The sequence below is a fragment of the Ranitomeya variabilis genome, chromosome 1 (genome assembly GCF_051348905.1).
Source record: "Ranitomeya variabilis isolate aRanVar5 chromosome 1, aRanVar5.hap1, whole genome shotgun sequence".
Taxonomy (NCBI): domain Eukaryota; kingdom Metazoa; phylum Chordata; class Amphibia; order Anura; family Dendrobatidae; genus Ranitomeya; species Ranitomeya variabilis.
The window spans coordinates 5119078-5140283 of record NC_135232.1 but is presented as its reverse complement, the minus strand read 5'-3'; the positions used below and the strand labels follow the sequence as shown (position 1 = coordinate 5140283).

The window sequence follows — 21206 nt, the reverse complement described above, 5'->3', positions numbered from 1 at the left end:
TTCTGGCTCTCACAGACCTGTAACTTCTTCTTTAAGAGGCTCCTCTTTCCTCCCCTCATTACCTGTAGTAATGGCACCTGTTTAAACTTGTTATCAGTATAAAAAGACACCTGTGCACACCGTCAAGCAGTCTGACTCCAAACTCCACTATGGTGAAGACCAAAGAGCTGTCAAAGGACACCAGAAACAAAATTGTAGCCCTGCACCAGGCTGGGAAGACTGAATCTGCAATAGCCAACCAGCTTGGAGTGAAGAAATCAACAGTGGGAGCAATAATTAGAAAATGGAAGACATTCAAGACCACTGATAATCTCCCTCGATCTGGGGCTCCACGCAAAATCCCACCCCGTGGGGTCAGAATGATCACAAGAACGGTGAGCAAAAATCCCAGAACCACGCGGGGGGACCTAGTGAATGAACTGCAGAGAGCTGGGACCAATGTAACAAGGCCTACCATAAGTAACACACTACGCCACCATGGACTCAGATCCTGCAGTGCCAGACGTGTCCCACTGCTTAAGCCAGTACATGTCCGGGCCCGTCTGAAGTTTGCTAGAGAGCATTTGGATGATCCAGAGGAGTTTTGGGAGAATGTCCTATGGTCTGATGAAACCAAACTGGAACTGTTTGGTAGAAACACAACTTGTCGTGTTTGGAGGAAAAAGAATACTGAGTTGCATCCATCCAACACCATACCTACTGTAAAGCATGGTGGTGGAAACATCATGCTTTGGGGCTGTTTCTCTGCAAAGGGGCCAGGACAACTGATCCGGGTACATGAAAGAATGAATGGGGCCATGTATCGTGAGATTTTGAGTGCAAACCGCCTTCCATCAGCAAGGGCATTGAAGATGAAACGTGGCTGGGTCTTTCAACATGACAATGATCCAAAGCACACCGCCAGGGCAACGAAGGAGTGGCTTCGTAAGAAGCATTTCAAGGTCCTGGAGTGGCCTAGCCAGTCTCCAGATCTCTACCCTATAGAAAACCTTTGGAGGGAGTTGAAAGTCCGTGTTGCCAATCGAAAAGCCAAAAACATCACTGCTCTAGAGGAGATCTGCATGGAGGAATGGGCCAACATACCAACAACAGTGTGTGGCAACCTTGTGAAGACTTACAGAAAACGTTTGACCTCTGTCATTGCCAACAAAGGATAGATTACAAAGTATTGAGATGAAATTTTGTTTCTGACCAAATACTTATTTTCCACAATATGCAAATAAAATGATAAAAAAACAGACAATGTGATTTTCTGGATTTTTTTTTCTCAGTTTGTCTCCCATAGTTGAGGTCTACCTATGATGTAAATTCCAGACGCCTCTCATCTTTTTAAGTGGTGGAACTTGCACTATTGCTGACTGACTAAATACTTTTTTGCCCCACTGTATATATATATATATATATATATATATATATATATATATATATATATAAAATTGTCTAAGGGTTTTTCCGTCTGTCTGTCTTTCTGTCTGTCTGTCTTTCTGTCTGTCTGTCTGTCCTGGAAATCCCGCGTCTCTGATTGGTCGAGGCCGCCGGGCCTCGACCAATCAGCAACGGGCACAGCATGGCGATGATGATGTCATAATGGAAATCCCGCGTCTCTGATTGGTAGAGGCCGCCAGGTCTCGACCAATCAGCGATGGGCACAGTATCGACGTAGATGTCATAATGGTTGCCATGGCGACGATGTCATAAAGGTTGCCTCGACCAATCAGCGACGGGCACAGTCTGCCGCGAATTCTGGAATCATCATTGTCCATATACTACGGGGACATGCATATTCTAGAATACCCGATGCGTTAGAATCGGGCCACAGTCTAGTATATATATATATATATATATATATATATATATATATATATATATATATATATATATATATATATATATATATATATATATATATATATATATATATACACACACACACACAATTCATTAATGTTTCATGGAGCTGTAGGAAATCGATTCCATTGACCATGAGTGATATGTGGCTGCTGGAATGGGAGAGGGAGTAATGTGTCTTGCCTGACGACATCTGCTGCCACATATGCATTACGCCCGCAGGTAGCACTGGGCTGACTAATAAAAAGCAGAGGCGCAGATGCTGTGAGATAAGAGGGGCGCTCGCTGTCCCATAACAGCAGCCACACATAACTGAATGGGATGCATCACTACATACACAAGTCTAGCTTCACTACTCGGACAACTTCTTCTTATACCCCGTGCTTGGCTCCCATAAAGTAATAAAGTATACTCACCTCCCGTGCTGGCGCAATTCACACGGTGTCGGCACTCGGTCTCCACTGCTGCTGTGACACGTGACACCGGCGCCCAATCAGCACTGGCATCACTGTCCCCGCTTCCTGTTGGAAGAGGAAGTCAGAGATCGGCTGCAGTCCGGACTTTCCCTTCATGTTTGATTTGTATGGAGACAGTGACCGGACGCTGACATGGGGCTACAACACTGCAGACGAGCGCTGGGACTCCACAGAAACAGCACCGCCCAGGGAGGGAGCAGGAGCTTCCTTATTTCATCACCAAACATTTTTACCAAGAAGGCGCTAATCCTAGTAGTGGAAAACCCCATTCCAATTCATCATTGAAATTTTATGCAAATGAGTCAGAAGTGCATTGGTGTTGTATTCTTGTGCCCATCGCTGTGCCCGCCTGCTGCCAGCTTCTGAGGATTCAGCCTCGTTATTGCCTGGGGCGGAGCATGTGCTGTAATGTGAGAGCCGGACTAACAATCATCTGAGCGAGCGCTGCCCCCAGCAATAATGTGCTGGGGAAGAGTCTCCCTAAGGAAAGCAGGTCATTGAGGAAAGTCTGAGCTGTGACAGAGGCCGGCGGAGGGCCGGAGAGGACGGTGCACGGCCGCCTCGCTGCACGGCCGCCTCGCTGCACGGCCGCCTCGCTGCACGGCCGCCTCGCTGCACGGCCGCCTCGCTGCACTCTTATATTCCATACACACTATAGGTACTAGTCTTAGGTCAGACATGGGGACGCTCCACACTGGAGGTAAACCCCTCCAATTACGATTCCAATAATTTTCATATGTTCCCATGATGCACCCTGAATTCTGCCACCTCATCTGAGAGCAGCACGCTGTAGGCAGAGAGCCTGACTCCACGGATATGTTGCAGCAGGTGTGATCTAATCAGTTATTAGACGTAGCAGAGCTCAGAATGCTAACCCCGCCCACACCAAGCCCACATCCCTGATTGGCAGCTTTCTGTGTGTGTACGTTGACAGTAAGCAGCCTATCAGTGCTGGCGGCAGAGATGGACCCATATGTACCTGAGCTGCAGTCATGCACTGGTAATCTCCTGCTGATAAAACACTCATTGTAACAACAGCACACAGACTAAAGGTACCTTCACACTTAGCGACTTAACAACGATAACGATAGCGATCCGTGACGTTGCAGCGTCCTGGATAGCGATATCGTTGTGTTTGACACGCAGTAGCGATCAGGATCCTGCTGTGATGTCGCTGGTCGCTGAATAAAGTTCAGAACTTTATTTGGTCATCCGATCGCCGTGTATCGTTGTTTGACAGCAAAAGCAACGATACCAGCGATATTTTACACTGGTAACCAGGGTAAACATCGGGTTACTAAGCGCAGGGCCGCGCTTAGTAACCCGATATTTACCCTGGTTACCATTGTAAAAGTAGAAAAAAAAAAAAAACAGTACATACTCACCCTCTGATGTCTGTCATGTGTCCCGGCGTCCGCGCTGCTGCTCAGAGCTTCCCGCACTGACTGTGAGTGCCGGCCGTAAAGTAAAAGCACAGCGGTGACGTCACCGCTGCGCTCTGCTTTTACTTTACGGCCGGCACTCACAGTCAGTGCGGGAAGCAGACGGCGAGGGACGTGACACTGGAATGTGAGTATGTAGTGTTTTGGGGTTTTTTACATTTACGATGGTAACCAGGGTAAACATCGCTTAGTAACCCGATGTTTACCCTGGTTACCCGGGGACTTCGGCATCGTTGGTCGCTTGAGAGCTGTCTTGTGTGACAGCTCTCCAGCGACCACACAACGACTTACCAACGATCACGGCCAGGTCGTATCGCTGGTCGTGATCATTGGTAAATCGTATAGTGTGAAGGTACCTTTAGGCCCCCTTCACACACCCTGATATTACCGAAACTGGAAAAACCAGTAACACCGCTATTTATGTCAGTGTGTTACAGATGTGTGGCACCCGTGTACTGCCTCAGTATAACACGTGCCGGCGCCTGGGAAAAACCGTACAGTTCATACAGTTTGCGCTGTTCCCAGGTGCTGAAGGCAGCTCTCATCATTGTTGCCTGGTCTCCATGAGATCTGCGCGACCAGGCGACACTGATGGGAGTTATATTCAGCATTCACTATGTACATCGTGAATAAACACATAAAAAAGCATGAGTGCGGTCCACCGTAATTTTCATAACCAGCAGAGGGAAAGACCACAGCTGGGAGCTGATGTGAAAATTCTGGGAAAGGGGCCAATAACCCTAAAGGTTCCCGGGCTATTAACAGCTCACAGCTGTTTGCTTAGCCTTTACCGGTTAGTTTACGGGGGACCCCAAAAAGAAAAAATAATGCAGGGTCTCCCTAGAATTTCTAACAAAGGCTAAACAGACAGCTGTGGGCTAATATTAATAGCCCGGAGAGTGGCCATGGATATTGTCCCCCTCCCAGACAAGCAGCAGCCCTCGGCCACCTCAGAAATGGCGCATCCATTAGATGCACCAAATCTGGCACTTAGCCTCCGCTCTTCCCACATGCCCTGCTGTGGTGGCAAGAGGGGCAATAGCTGAGGGGTGGAGGTAAGCTGTTTTATGGCGGATGACATCAAGCCCAGGGGGTAGTAATGGAGGGGTCTATAAGACACCCCCATTACTAACACCATAGTCAATTGTACTGCATTAAACATTGCTGTATATCAGCCCTGAAAGGCGGTGGCCGTAACTCGTATCGGCAAAAACTGGTGACAGGTCCCCTCTAATATCAGCTCACAGCTGTCTGCTTAGCCTTTGCTGGTTAAAAATTATAGGGGGACCCAAAGTCATTTTCTTTCTGAGGTCCCCCGTAAACATGTCAGCGTGTTTTACTAACAGACACAAGGACCTTGGAAACACGCCGACATGTGCACAGACCATTCATTAGAATGTGTCTATGTGTGTAAGGGTCTCTCTCCTTCCTGTGCTTACTCTGCTGCCTTCTGACAGTAGGGCCATGACCGCCGGTTAAATAGTACCCATACCAAACACTGCTTACTTTTTGGCACATAAGATGGACGTTGTTTTTGGCACATGTGCTGTGTTTCCAGAGGTCTTCAGTGTCGTCTCAAATGTTGGGGAGCAAGAAGCTGGAGAAATTCATGAGGGAGCCGAAATTTCTAATCATTCATGGACGCTGGAGTCTCCTTCATGAGTGGAAGACGTCTGTAAACGTCAACAAGGTCTGGAGGGTCCGCCAGTGATGTTTAGTGCTGTATGCTCATACGCGCCGCTCATTCTCTGCCGGTCTCACCCACGTGGTCACCACGGTCTCATCTGCCTCTTCTTGTGGCCAAGTCTAAAATCCACCCATCGTAGTCAGAATCCTGCAGAGTCATACATAAAGTCATGAACGTCGTCGACAAGTCGTGAGCGTCGTCGACAAGTCGTGAGCGTCGTCGACAAGTCGTGAGCATGCTCTGTCCGCAGCAGCACTCTAACTAGCACTGTTCGCATGTCAGTCTCTTTTCCATCAGGGCTCTCCCGTCAGTCTCTTTTTTCCCTCAGGGCTCTCCCGTCAGTCTCTTTTCCCTCAGGGCTCTCCCGTCAGTCTCTTTTTTCTCAGGGCTCTCCCGTCAGTCTCTTTTCCCTCAGGGCTCTCCCGTCAGTCTCTTTTCCCTCAGGGCTCTCCCGTCAGTCTCTTTTCCCTCAGGGCTCTCCCGTCAGTCTCTTTTCCCTCAGGGCTCTCCCGTCAGTCTCTTTTCCCTCAGGGCTCTCCCGTCAGTCTCTTTTCCCTCAGGGCTCTCCCGTCAGTCTCTTTTCCCTCAGGGCTCTCCCGTCAGTCTCTTTTCCCTCAGGGCTCTCCCGTCAGTCTCTTTTCCCTCAGGGCTCTCCCGTCAGTCTCTTTTCCCTCAGGATTCTCCGGTCAGTCTCTTTTACCTCAGGGCTCTCCGGTCAGTCTCTTTTACCTCAGGGCTCTCCAGTTTTTTCTCTTTTACCTCAGGGCTCTCCGGTCAGTCTCTTTTACCTCAGGGCTCTCCAGTTTTTTATCTTTTACCTCAGGGCTCTCTGGTCAGTCTCTCTTTTACCTCAGGGCTCTCCGGTCAGTCTCTTTTCCCTCAGGTTTCTCCGGTCAGTCTCTTTTCCCTCAGGGCTCTCCGGTCAGTCTCTTTTCCCTCAGGGCTCTCCGGTCAGTCTCTTTTACCTCAGGGCTCTCCGGTCAGTCTCTTTTACCTCAGGGCTCTCCGGTCAGTCTGTTTTCCCTCAGGTCTCTCCGGTCAGTCTCTTTTCCCTCAGGTTTCTCCCATCTGTCTCTTTTCCCTCAGGGCTCTCTGGTCAGTCTCTTTTACCTCAGGTTTCTCCGGTCAGTCTCTTTTACCTCAGGGCTCTCCGGTCAGTCTCTTTTACCTCAGGGCTCTCCAGTTTTTCTCTTTTACCTCAGGGCTCTCCGGTCAGTCTCTCTTTTACCTCAGGGCTCTCCGGTCAGTCTCTTTTCCCTCAGGTTTCTCCAGTTTGTCTCTTTTCCCTCAGGTTTCTCCGGTCAGTCCCTTTTCCCTCAGGGCTCTCCGGTCAGTCTCTTTTACCTCAGGGCTCTCCGGTCAGTCTCTTTTCCCTCAGGGCTCTCCGGTCAGTCTCTTTTCCCTCAGGGCTCTCCCGTCAGTCTCTTTTCCCTCAGGGCTCTCCCGTCAGTCTCTTTTCCCTCAGGGCTCTCCCGTCAGTCTCTTTTCCCTCAGGGCTCTCCGGTCAGTCTCTTTTACCTCAGAGCTCTCCGGTCAGTCTCTTTTACCTCAGGTCTCTCCGGTCAGTCTCTTTTCCCTCAGGTTTCTCCCATCTGTCTCTTTTCCCTCAGGGCTCTCTGGTCAGTCTCTTTTACCTCAGGTTTCTCCGGTCAGTCTCTTTTCCCTCAGGGCTCTCCGGTCAGTCTCTTTTCCCTCAGGATTCTCCGGTCAGTCTCTTTTACCTCAGGATTCTCCGGTCAGTCTCTTTTCCCTCAGGGCTCTCCAGTTTTTCTCTTTTACCTCAGGGCTCTCCGGTCAGTCTCTCTTTTACCTCAGGGCTCTCCGGTCAGTCTCTCTTTTACCTCAGGGCTCTCCGGTCAGTCTCTCTTTTACCTCAGGGCTCTCCGGTCAGTCTCTTTTCCCTCAGGTTTCTCCCATCTGTCTCTTTTCCCTCAGGATTCTCCGATCAGTCTCTTTTACCTCAGGATTCTCCGATCAGTCTCTTTTACCTCAGGATTCTCCGATCAGTCTCTTTTACCTCAGGGATCTCCGCTCAGTCTCTTTTACCTTAGGATTCTCCCATCAGTCTCTTTTCCCTCAGGTTTCTCCGGTCAGTCTCTTTTCCCTCAGGGCTCTCCAGTTTTTCTCTTTTACCTCAGGGCTCTCCGGTCAGTCTCTCTTTTACCTCAGGGCTCTCCGGTCAGTCTCTTTTACCTCAGGTTTCTCCCATCTGTCTCTTTTCCCTCAGGATTCTCCGGTCAGTCTCTTTTACCTCAGGGCTCTCCGGTCAGTCTCTTTTCCCTCAGGGCTCTCCGGTCAGTCTCTTTTCCCTCAGGGCTCTCCGGTCAGTCTCTTTTCCCTCAGGGCTCTCCGGTCAGTCTCTTTTCCCTCAGGTTTCTCCGGTCAGTCTCTTTTACCTCAGGTTTCTCCGGTCAGTCTCTTTTACCTCAGGGCTCTCCGGTCAGTCTCTTTTCCCTCAGGATTCTCCGGTCAGTCTCTTTTCCCTCAGGATTCTCCGGTCAGTCTCTTTTCCCTCAGGGCTCTCCGGTCAGTCTGTTTTCCCTCAGGATTCTCCGGTCAGTCTCTTTTACCTCAGGTTTCTCCGGTCAGTCTCTTTTACCTCAGGGCTCTCCGGTCAGTCTGTTTTACCTCAGGATTCTCCGGTCAGTCTCTTTTACCTCAGGGCTCTCCGGTCAGTCTCTTTTACCTCAGGATTCTCCGATCAGTCTGTTTTACCTCAGGGATCTCCGGTCAGTCTCTTTTACCTCAGGGCTCTCCGGTCAGTCTCTTTTACCTCAGGATTCTCCGGTCAGTCTCTTTTCCCTCAGGGCTCTCCGGTCAGTCTCTTTTCCCTCAGGGCTCTCCGGTCAGTCTCTTTTACCTCAGGATTCTCCGATCAGTCTGTTTTCCCTCAGGGCTCTCCGGTCAGTCTCTTTTCCCTCAGGTTTCTCCGGTCAGTCTCTTTTCCCTCAGGGCTCTCCGGTCAGTCTCTTTTACCTCAGGATTCTCCGGTCAGTCTCTTTTCCCTCAGGGCTCTCCGGTCAGTCTCTTTTCCCTCAGGGCTCTCCGGTCAGTCTGTTTTCCCTCAGGATTCTCCAGTCAGTCTCTTTTACCTCAGGGCTCTCCGGTCAGTCTCTTTTACCTCAGGATTCTCCGGTCAGTCTCTTTTACCTCAGGGCTCTCCGGTCAGTCTCTTTTCCCTCAGGGCTCTCCGGTCAGTCTCTTTTACCTCAGGATTCTCCGATCAGTCTGTTTTACCTCAGGATTCTCCGGTCAGTCTCTTTTACCTCAGGGCTCTCCGGTCAGTCTCTTTTCCCTCAGGGCTCTCCGGTCAGTCTCTTTTACCTCAGGATTCTCCGATCAGTCTGTTTTACCTCAGGGATCTCCGGTCAGTCTCTTTTACCTCAGGGCTCTCCGGTCAGTCTCTTTTACCTCAGGATTCTCCGGTCAGTCTCTTTTCCCTCAGGGCTCTCCGGTCAGTCTCTTTTCCCTCAGGGCTCTCCGGTCAGTCTCTTTTACCTCAGGATTCTCCGATCAGTCTGTTTTCCCTCAGGGCTCTCCGGTCAGTCTCTTTTCCCTCAGGTTTCTCCGGTCAGTCTCTTTTCCCTCAGGGCTCTCCGGTCAGTCTCTCTTTTACCTCAGGGCTCTCCGGTCAGTCTCTTTTACCTCAGGTTTCTCCGGTCAGTCTCTTTTCCCTCAGGTCTCTCCGGTCAGTCTCTTTTACCTCAGGGCTCTCCGGTCAGTCTCTTTTACCTCAGGGCTCTCCGGTCAGTCTCATTGACTGAAGGGGTCTCAGGTCACTTATTCAGTCTCAGCTGTCTCTTCTCAGCGTCCTTACCGCTCATGATTATGTCTCTCTCGTCTTCTCGGTTATATCCATTTTTCTGCCTCAGTCACCAGTGATATAAGACACCAACGTTAAACTGTTAACTAGAGCTCCGCGAACACAAAAAGACAAACTGTCTCCGCTGTCGGCGCCATTTTGGTGGTGATGTCATATTAATTGACAAGAGAATAAAGTCTTCAGAAAGATGGCGGACACCGCAAACAGGAGGCCAGAAGGCTGCAAAGCGCATGCGCAGAAGCTGGTCAGACACTAGCGGAACAGGAAGAGCGAGAAAGCAGGAGGGCGTGGTCTGTGAGAGTGGAGCGTACCATCTCCGGAGCAGAGGGGGAGCGTAGTGTGGATTCAACCGGAACTGGCAGCGGCTGTGAGGTGGAATGTCTGACACCAAGTAATTATGTAATGTCCGGCGAATAATGTGTGTCTGTGACTTACCTCATGTGTAATGGCCCCGGTATAACGGCCCTTACACCCCCCCCCATTATGGCCCCGGTATAACGGCCCTTACACCCCCCATTATGGCCCCGGTATAACGGCCCTTACACCCCCCCCCATTATGGCCCCGGTATAACGGCCCTTACACCCCCCATTATGGCCCCGGCATAACGGCCCTTACACCCCCCCATTATGGCCCCGGTATAACGGCCCTTACACCCCCCCATTATGGCCCCGGTATAACGGCCCTTACACCCCCCCATTATGTCCCCGGTATAACGGCCCTTACACCCCCCCATTATGGCCCCGGTATAACGGCCCTTACACCCCCCCATTATGGCCCCGGTATAACGGCCCTTACACCCCCCCATTATGGCCCCGGTATAACGGCCCTTACACCCCCCATTATGGCCCCGGTATAACGGCCCTTACACCCCCCATTATGGCCCCGGTATAACGGCCCTTACACCCCCCCCCATTATGGCCCCGGTATAACGGCCCTTACACCCCCCATTATGGCCCCGGTATAACGGCCCTTACACCCCCCCCCATTATGGCCCCGGTATAACGGCCCTTACACCCCCCATTATGGCCCCGGCATAACGGCCCTTACACCCCCCCATTATGGCCCCGGTATAACGGCCCTTACACCCCCCCATTATGGCCCCGGTATAACGGCCCTTACACCCCCCATTATGGCCCCGGTATAACGGCCCTTACACCCCCCATTATGTCCCCGGTATAACGGCCCTTACACCCCCCCATTATGGCCCCGGTATAACGGCCCTTACACCCCCCATTATGGCCCCGGTATAACTGCCCTTACACCCCCCCCCCCCCCCCCATTATGGCCCCGGTATAACGGCCCTTACACCCCCCCATTATGGCCCCGGTATAACGGCCCTTACACCCCCCCCCCCCCCCCCCCATTATGGCCCCGGTATAACGGCCCTTACACCCCCCCATTATGGCCCTGGTATAACGGCCCTTACACCCCCCCATTATGTCCCCAGTATAATGGCCCTTACACCCCCCATTATGGCCCCGGTATAATTGCCCTTACACCCCCCCATTATGGCCCCGGTATAACGGCCCTTACAACCCCCTCCGCCCCCCCCATTATGTCCCCGGTATAACGGCCCTTACACCCCCCCATTATGGCCCTGGTATAACGGCCCTTACACCCCCCCATTATGGCCCCGGTATAACGGCCCCTACACCCCCCCATTATGGCCCCGGTATAACGGCCCTTACACCCCCCCATTATGGCCCCGGTATAACGGCCCTTACACCCCCCCATTATGGCCCCGGTATAACGGCCCTTACACCCCCCCATTATGGCCCCGGTATAACGGCCCTTACACCCCCCATTATGGCCCCGGTATAACGGCCCTTACACCCCCCCATTATGGCCCCGGTATAACAGCCCTTACACCCCCCCATTATGGCCCCGGTATAACGGCCCTTACACCCCCCATTATGGCCCCGGTATAACGGCCCTTACACCCCCCCATTATGGCCCCGGTATAGCGGCCCTTACACCCCCCCCCCATTATGGCCCCGGTATAACGGCCCTTACACCCCCCCCCCCCCCCCATTATGGCCCCGGTATAACGGCCCTTACACCCCCCCATTATGGCCCTGGTATAACGGCCCTTACACCCCCCCATTATGTCCCCAGTATAATGGCCCTTACACCCCCCATTATGGCCCCGGTATAATGGCCCTTACACCCCCCCATTATGGCCCTGGTATAACGGCCCTTACAACCCCCTCCGCCCCCCCCATTATGTCCCCGGTATAACGGCCCTTACACCCCCCCATTATGGCCCCGGTATAACGGCCCTTACACCCCCCCATTATGGCCCCGGTATAACGGCCCTTACACCCCCCCATTATGGCCCCGGTATAACGGCCCTTACACCCCCCATTATGGCCCCGGTATAACGGCTCTTACACCCCCCATTATGGCCCCGGTATAACGGCCCTTACACCCCCCCATTATGGCCCCGGTATAACGGCCCTTACACCCCCCCATTATGGCCCCGGTATAATGGCCCTTACACCCCCCATTATGGCCCCGGTATAACGGCCCTTACACCCCCCCCATTATGTCCCCAGTATAATGGCCCTTACACCCCCCATTATGGCCCCGGTATAACGGCCCTTACACCCCCCATTATGGCCCCGGTATAACGGCCCTTACACCCCCCATTATGGCCCCGGTATAACGGCCCTTACACCCCCCATTATGGCCCCGGTATAACGGCCCTTACACCCCCCCATTATGGCCCCGGTATAACGGCCCTTACACCCCCCCATTATGGCCCCGGTATAATGGCCCTTACACCCCCCATTATGGCCCCGGTATAACGGCCCTTACACCCCCCATTATGGCCCCGGTATAACGGCCCTTACACCCCCATTATGGCCCCGGTATAACGGCCCTTACACCCCCCATTATGTCCCCGGTATAACGGCCCTTACACCCCCCCATTATGGCCCCGGTATAACGGCCCTTACACCCCCCATTATGGCCCCGGTATAACGGCCCTTACACCCCCCATTATGGCCCCGGTATAACGGCCCTTACACCCCCATTATGGCCCCGGTATCATGAGCTGCCTCTGGTTACATTTTGTCAGTTGATTCCTCTGTTCTTTCTCTGTATTCTGAAGTCTCCTGTATATTGACCCATTTACTGTAATGGATAGGTTCGTTGGGGGGGGTCGCGTGAGATGGGGGAAAGACGATGAATTCTATTTTGTCCATGTTACGTTTTATAAATCTAGCGGAGAAGAAGGATGAGATAGTGGACAGACATTGAGGGATTCTGGTTAGTAGGGAGGTGATATCTGGTCCAGAGCTGTAGAGATCTGTGTGTCATCAGCATAGAGGTGATACTGAAAGCCGTGAGATGGTTACATTTTGTCGGTTGATTCCTCTGTATTCTGAAGTCTCCTGTATATTGAGCTGCCTCTGGTTTCATTTTGTCGGTTGATTCCTCGGTCTTCTGAAGTCTCCTGTACACTGTGTTCCAAATGATTCTGCACATAGAGTTTCGGAGTGATCAGGTTAGAATTTTTTTGTTTGTCATTTACACTCATTGATGGTGATGTGTGTCAGGGCTCTTTATATCACTGAAAGCAATTGCAGATACCTGTGCACATGAGTTTGGCCGGTGTGTCCAAATAAAGGCAAGACTACTTAAGAAGGCTGTTCCACATTATTAACCCCTTCATGACCCAGCCTATTTTGGCCTTAATGACCTTGCCGTTTTTTGAAATTCTGACCAGTGTCCCTTTATGAGGTAATAACTCAGGAACGCTTCAACGGATCCTAGCGATTCTGAGATTGTTTTTTCGTGACATATTGGGCTTCATGTTAGAGGTAAATTTAGGTCGATAATTTCTGAGTTTATTTGTGAAAAAATGGAAATTTGGCAAAAATTTTGAAAATTTCACAATTTTCACATTTTGAATTTTTATTCTGTTAAACCAGAGAGTTATGTGACACAAAATAATAACATTTCCCACATGTCTACTTTACATCAGCACAATTTTGGAAACAACATTTTTTTTTTGCTAGGAAGTTATAAGGGTTAAAATTTGACCAGTGATTTCTCATTTTTACAACAAAATTTACAAAACCATTTTTTTTAGGGACCACCTCACATTTGAAGTCAGTTTGAGGGGTCTTTATGGCTGAAAATACCCCAAAGTGACACCATTCTAAAAACTGCACCCCTCAAGGTGCTCAAAACCACATTCAAGAAGTTTATTAACCCTTCAGGTGTTTCACAGCAGCAGAAGCAACATGGAAGGAAAAAATGAACATTTAACTTTTTAGTCACAAAAATGATCTTTTAGCAACAATTTTTTTATTTTCCCAAGGGTAAAAGGAGAAACTGGACCACGAAAGTTGTTGTCCAATTTGTTCTGAGTACGCTGATACCTCATATGTGGGGGTAAACCACTGTTTGGGCTCACGGCAGGGCTCGGAAGGGAAGGAGCGCCATTTGACTTTTTGAATGAAAAATTGGCTCCAATCTTTAGCGGACACCATGTCGCGTTTGGAGAGCCCCCGTGTGCCTAAACATTGGAGCTCCCCCACAAGTGACCCCATTTTGGAAACTAGACGCCCCAAGGAACTTATCTAGATGCATAGTGAGCACTTTAAACCCCCAGGTGCTTCACAAATTGATCTGTAAAAATGAAAAAGTACTTTTTTTTCACAAAAAAATTATTTTAGCCTCAATTTTTTAATTTTCATATGGGCGACAGGATAAAATGGATCCTAAAATTTGTTGGGCAATTTGTCTTGAGTACGCCGATACCTCATATGTGGGGGTAAACCACTGTTTGGGCGCATGGCAAGGCTCGGAAGGGAAGGCGCGCCATTTTACTTTTTGAATGGAAAATTAGCTCCAATCGTTAGCGGACACCATGTCACGTTTGGAGAGCCCCTGATGTGCCTAAACAGTAGAAACCCCCCACAAGTGACCCCATTTTGGAAACTAGACCCCCAAAGGAACTTATCTAGATGTGTGGTGAGCACTTTTAACCCCCAAGTGCTTCACAGGAGTTTATAACGCAGAGCCATGAAAATAAAAAATAATTTTTATTCGGACTCCCATGACAGCACTACGAGAGAGGGGATCCGCCCTTCAGGAACAGGAAACCTACAGAGATACAAAAGGGCGGCACCTCTCCCTATGCATCAGTTGGTTTCCTGTTCCTGGAGGGACAGGATCCTACAGATGAAATTCTCCGTAGTGGATCCCAGGCCGGCCGGCCGAATCTGGTAGCGGGGGGGTCTCCTACCTCGGCCGGTGCGGATGTTCCTGGAGGCGCCACGGTGGTCCTGGCTGGACTGCACGTCGGTGGCGTATGGCAGCAGGGAGCAGGGTCCGGAGGATTGCCTGATCTCCATTCTATGCCGGCGTTGGTAAGTATATGCCCCCCTTGGTTCTTGCAGCGATGCGGCGGTGCAGTGGTGGAGTGGGGTAGCGGTGACGGGAAAGCGGCGCCGACCGGAGCGCTGTCGCACATCTCCGGCGTCCTGCACCGCTCTCAGGAGCGTTTCCGGAATGCTGTGACGCCGGGGGCGGAGTCGGCAGGCGCTTCCGGGTTACTGGATGGCTGCGCATGCGCAGTCTATCCAAGATGGCGGCGCCCATCGATCCTGGACACCGGATTCCCCACTAACTACCGCTGACCTCCCAGCTGCGGTCTGGTCAGCAGAAACCAATGGGATGACGCCAGGCAGTCTGCTGACCGGAACCCAGGGGGATTTAAGCAGGTGTCGGATTTAGAGCCCTGCTTTTGGTCACACTTCCATCATGGAGAGTGGTGGTGAGCAGCCTCAGCTACTGGAGGTGCGACAGAAGCCCTTGGAGAAGGAGCATGTCAGGAGTGACCAGTCCAGCCGCAAAAGCTCGTCCAAGCAGGGATCGAGAGCTTCGACTGGGAAAGAACCCCCTCGTGTTCCGGTACCTTGATTTGGCGTACACTGGTAAGTGATCTACGTGAATGTTCACTCAGTGACGCGGGCCCCCTTATACTTTGTCATTCTAGGGGAAGAGAAGTGCAAAGACGAAACATAAGGAGTGCGCCCTGTGTGGAATCCCTTTACCAGATTCTTACCCTAAAAAATTATGTGCCCCCTGTATACAACAGACGGTGAGGTCTACAGGTGTGGTAGGGGTTAAGGGACATCAGGTCGGATAGATGGTATCACCTTATTGTCCTCCCCTAGGTAGCGGAAGAATCTGCAAATACGGCTAACTTAAAAGAGATGATCCGTATGGAAGTAAGGGAATCCCTGCGGTCTCTATCCCAGGCGGGAAGTTCAAAACCTAAAACTCCCTTAATCTCTGAATCTTCGGAGGAAGAAAAAGAGGAAGGTTCCTATGGCTCTATTCCCTCTTCCTCGTCATCGGAAGAGGACTCTGGCCGGTTTTGTCTACCGCTGGACCGAGTGGACAAACTAGTTAAATCGGTCAGGGGTACCATGGGCCTGGAAGAGCCTAAAACACAACCTTCCAGGCAGGAAATAATGTTCAGCGGATTAGACCATAAGAAGCGCAGATCCTTTCCGGTGATAGATAAAGTTCAAGATTTAATTCTCCGTGAGTGGAAGAAACCGGAGAAAAAAGGCTCGTTACCACCAGCTTTAAAACGCAGGTATCCCTTTGAGGATGCAGCCGTTGATACCTGGGACAAGGCCCCTAAGCTAGATGCAGCGGTGGCGAAAGCGTCCAAAAAAGCCTCATTACCCTTTGAGGATATGGGGACCCTTAAAGATCCGCTCGATAGGAAGGCAGACACCTTCCTTAAAGGTACCTGGGAGATGGCGGCCGGATCTCTGAGACCAGCGGTGGCCGCAACGTGTACAGGCAGATCCTTAATGGTCTGGCTGGATCAGTTAGAGTCACAACTTAAGGAAGGTGCGTCCAGGAATACAATCCTGAATGCGCTCCCAGTGATTCAAGATGCTGCGGCCTTCCTGTCGGACGCTTCACTGGATTCCGTCAAAATGGCGGCCAGAGCAGCAGGTCTTTCCAACGCGGCTCGTAGAGCCTTATGGTTAAAATGTTGGTCTGGTGACATCCAATCAAGATCCAAGCTCTGCGCTATCCCATGTAAAGGGGAATATCTCTTCGGACCAACTCTGGATGACTTGCTTGAAAAAGCAGGTGATGATAAGAAGAAGTTCCCTAATCTGCCATCAGCATCTTACCGTCGCCCCTTCAACAGAAGGAGGTTTGGTCGCGGAAGGAAACGCGCGTCCTCACCCTCGAGAGATAATTTCAGATGGGAGGATAGACGCAAGAGAGGTACGGGCTATATGTTCCGCCGTTCCTCAAAAGAACGTAAAAAGTCAGACCAATGACTAGCAATCCCTGTGGGAGGGAGATTGGCAGCCTTCTCTTCCGCATGGTCTGACATCACTAATAGTGACTGGGTCCGAGGCATTATATCAGACGGTCTGAGACTGGAGTTTGACCATTGGCCTCGGGATAAGTTCAAATTAACCCCCTTACGTTCCTCCTCTATTGAACAAACGGCTTTGGAAGCTGAAGTCACCAATTTATGTCTTAAAAAGGTGCTGATTGAGATCCCAGATTCAGAAAGAGGAAGAGGGTTCTACTCTCCTCTATTTCTGATTCAAAAACCAGATAAGTCATTTAGGACCATCATTAATCTTAAATCTCTTAATGAATTCCTGGTTAATAAAACCTTCAAAATGGAGTCTATCAGTACTACAATAAAGATGTTGTTCAAACACTGCTTTATGGTAGTTGTAGATCTTAAGGACGCATACTATCATGTTCCTATCCATGAGAACTTCCAGAGGTTCCTGAGGGTGGCGGTGTCTATAGAGGGAATTGTTCGTCATTTTCAATATCGAGCCCTTCCCTTCGGCATTTCTGCAGCTCCTAGGGTATTTACCAAGGTAGTCGCTGAGGTTATGGCATATTTGCGAGAATCCGATATCCTCATAATACCTTATCTGGATGATTTCCTTATTGTGGGGAATTCAGCAGGTCATTGCCTTTCACAAGCAAAGACAGCCATAGCCAAACTAGAACATCTGGGCTGGATTATAAATTATGACAAATCCCGTTTACAGCACCTAAAAATTCAGAGATTCCGCGGACTGTTATTAAATTCAGAAACCCAACAATGCTGTCTGCCGCCTGATAAATTACTCCACATTCAACAACAGGTGTTGAAGGCGATTAATAAACCATCCATGACCCTTAGACAGGCTATGTCACTGTTAGGATCCCTAACTTCGTGCATTCCTGCCGTCCGTTGGGCCCAATTCCATACCAGACCTTTACAGTTTGAGGTTCTGGACAATGATAGAGCCTTACAGGGGTCCTTGCAGGGTCAGGTGACGTTAAGTCCAGTAGTACTTACATCTCTCAGATGGTGGCTAGTGGAAGGCAATCTGTCGGCAGGAGTTCCCTGGGTGACACATGTGACTCGTGTAATAACAACTGACGCCAGCCCTACGGGATGGGGGGCGCACATGGGTGACATCGTAGTTCAAGGGCTATGGGACCCTCAAACATCAGCTTCCTCCAATCAGAGAGAGTTAATGGCTATTGAACTAGCAGTTAAAAAACTCCTCGTGTATCTACAGGGTCACCATGTCAAGATCCTCTCCGACAACCAGGTGGCAGTAGCCTACGTAAACCACCAGGGTGGTACACACTCCGAATCTCTGATGGAAGTAGCAGACCGCCTTCTCCAGACAGCAGAGAGCAGTTTACTATCTTTAACTGCTCTACATTTAAAAGGGAAAGAAAACATAAAAGCGGACTTTCTAAGCCGCAACACCTTAAAACAAGGGGAATGGTCCCTGAACAGAGACATCTTCGGTCAAATCGTCCACATGTGGGGTCATCCAGACGTGGACCTGTTTGCCACCAGGGACAACAGAAAAACAAAAAAATTCTGTTCTCTGAATCCCAGGGAGAATCCGTTGGCAGTGGACGCCTTCCTGATCAAATGGGACTTCCGTTTGGCTTATGCGTTTCCCCCGCTGGGCCTATTACCTCTTGTGGTCAGGAAAATAAGGGAGGACCGAGCAAGGGTCATACTGGTCGCCCCTTTCTGGCCCAAGAGAGCTTGGTTCGCGTGGCTCAGGACCATGTCGGTGGAAGACCCCTGGGTACTTCCGGACATTCCCAATTTACTCCATCAAGGTCCGATCACCCATCCGCAGGTGAAGGGGCTCCATTTGACGGCATGGTGTTTGAGAGGTCATTATTAAAAAACAGAGGTTTTTCCCCAAACTTAATTGATACCCTTATGAAGAGTAGAAAAAATATAACAACAAAGATCTACTCTAGAACCTGGAGGAAGTTCTTGGCCTCTTCAGATTTCAGAATTGAAGAAGGGTTACCAATTAACCAAATTTTAGAATTCCTGCAGAAAGGGTTAGAGCTAAACCTATCCACAAGTACACTAAAAGTACAAGTCTCAGCCCTGGGGGCCCTGTTTTCTTGTAACGTTGCTAATAACTATTGGGTATCAAGGTTTATAAAAGCTTCTAATAGAGCTAGACCTATACACAAGAACAGGTCGGTACCTTGGGATCTCAACCTAGTCCTGTCAGCCTTGACTAGAGAACCGTTTGAGCCCTTACATTCTGCTTCAATTAAATTATTGTCCCTCAAGACAGCGTTCTTGGTAGCGATAACATCTGCTCGTAGAGTAGGGGACATTCAAGCACTCTCTAGACTCTCCCCATATACAGAGTTTTTACAGGACAGAGTAGTCCTAAAACCGGACCCCGCCTATTTGCCAAAAGTCGCCTCACATTTTCACAGATCACAGGAGATAGTGTTACCATCATTTCTCCCTAGCCCCTCTAACGCTAAAGAAGAACTACTCCATACATTAGATGTTAGGAGATGCCTGTTAGAATACATCACAGTCACTAACGCTTGGAAGAGAGAGGATGCGTTATTTTTATCCTTCCAAGGTCCTAGGAAAGGGCTTAGAGTTTCGAAGTTCACACTAGCGAAGTGGATTAGGGAGGCTATCTCTCTGGCTTATACTGCAGGTGGAGGTCCGGCTCCGCAGAATCTGAGGGCGCATTCCACCAGGGCCATGGCTACATCCTGGGCGGAAAGATCTGGAGTATCAATCGACCAGATATGTAAGGCAGCTACGTGGTCGTCCCCTTCCACCTTTTTCAAGCACTATCGGTTGGACTTGGGGTGCTCCTCTGATCTCACCTTCGGGTTAAGGGTGCTGCAAGCTATAGTCCCTCCCTAAGGTAGTTTTACATCTCTGTAATTCTCTCGTAGTGCTGTCATGGGAGTCCGAATAAAGCATTAAGCTACTTACAGGTAGCGGCATTTTTCGGAGGCCCATGACAGCACCCTTAGTTCCCTCCCTATTCACGTGGGGGTTGCACTTCCTATAATGTATATAATGAGATATATATAGATCTCACGAGTGGTATTTGTATTGGATTAGTTTTGTATATAAACTGTATATAATATTTGTGTGCTACTAACCGCGGTAGTCCTCTCAGGCTCTAATATACAACTGATGCATAGGGAGAGGTGCCGCCCTTTTGTATCTCTGTAGGTTTCCTGTTCCTGAAGGGCGGATCCCCTCTCTCGTAGTGCTGTCATGGGCCTCCGAAAAATGCCGCTACCTGTAAGTAGCTTAATGCTTTCTTTTCTCAAAAATGATTTTTTAGCCCGCAATTTTTTATTTTCCCAAGGGTAACAGGAGAAATTTGACCCCAAAAGTTGTTGTCCAGTTTCTCCTGAGTACGCTGATACCCCATATGTGGGGGTAAACCACTGTTTGGGTGCACGGCAGGGCTTGGAAGGGAAGGCACGCCATTTGGCTTTTTGAATGGAAAATTAGCTCCAATCATTAGCGGACACCATGTAGCCTTTGGAGAGCCCCTGTGTGCCTAAACATTGGAGCTTCCCCATAAGTGACCCCATTTTGGAAACTAGACCTCCCAAGGAACTAATCTAGATGTGTGGTGAGCACTTTGAACCCCCAAGTGCTTCACAGAAGTTTATAACGCAGAGCCATGAAAATAAAAAATAATTTTTCTTTTCTCAAAAATTTTTTTTTAGCCCTGAATTTTTTATTTTCCCAAGGGTTACAGGAGAAATTTGACCTCAAGAGTTGTTGTCCAGTTTCTCCTGAGTACGCTGATACCCCATATGTGGGGGTAAACCACTGTTTGGGCACATGCCGGGGCTCGGAAGTGAAGTAGTGACGTTTTGAAATGCAGACTTTGATGGAATGCTCTGCGGGCGTCACGTTGCGTTTGCAGAGCCCCTGATGTGCCTAAACAGTAGAAACCCCCCCACAAGTGACCCCAGTTTGGAAACTAAACCCCCAAGGGAACTTATCTAGATGTGTGGTGAGCACTTTGAACCCCCAAGTGCTTCACAGAAGTTTATAACGCAGAGCCGTGAAAATAAAAAATCATTTTTCTTTCCTCAAAAATAATTTTTTAGCCCGCAATTTTTTATTTTCCCAAGGGTTACAGGAGAAATTGGACCCCAAAAGTTGTTGATCAGTTTCTCCTGAGTACGCTGGTACCCCATATGTGGGGGTAAACCACTGTTTGGGCACACGTCGGGGCTCGGAAGGGAGAGAGCACCATTTTACTTTTTCAACGCAAGATTGGCTGGAATCAATGGTGGCGCCGTGTCGCGTTTGGAGACCCCCTGATGTGCCTAAAAAGTGGAAACCCCTCAATTCTAACTCAAACACTAACCCCAACACACCCCTAACCCTAATCCCAACCCTAACCACAACCCTAACCCCAACACACCCCTAACCCTAGTCTTAACCCAAATTCCAACCCTAACTCTAAGGCTATGTGCTCACGTTGCGAATTTGTGTGTGGATTTTTCCGCACAGGTTTTGAAAAATCTGCAGGTAAATCGCACTGCGCTTTACCTGCGGATTTACCGCGGATTTCCAGTGTTTTTT

General features: G+C 49.8%; 2 protein-coding genes across 4 annotated transcripts in view; one reads left to right on the top strand and one right to left on the bottom strand.

Annotated features, from left to right (window-relative positions):
• GBA2 (glucosylceramidase beta 2) overlaps nt 1–9409 on the bottom strand; it is a 166040-nt gene extending 156631 nt beyond the window's left edge. The window contains exons 1-2 of one of the 2 annotated variants that reach the window (XM_077281277.1): nt 9271–9409; nt 5273–5600 (exon numbers count right to left, since the gene is read on the bottom strand). The gene's annotated coding sequence lies outside the window, so the exon portion shown is untranslated. Of the gene's footprint in view, nt 1–5272; nt 5601–9185 lie in introns of both variants that reach the window. The other variant, XM_077281278.1, reaches the window with a different exon arrangement.
• Nucleotides 9410–9475: 66 nt separating this feature from the next.
• RGP1 (RGP1 partner of RAB6A GEF complex) overlaps nt 9476–21206 on the top strand; it is a 70437-nt gene continuing 58706 nt past the window's right edge. For both annotated transcript variants that reach the window (XM_077281280.1, XM_077281279.1), the window contains exon 1: nt 9476–9667. The gene's annotated coding sequence lies outside the window, so the exon portion shown is untranslated. The remainder of the gene's footprint in view (nt 9668–21206) is intronic.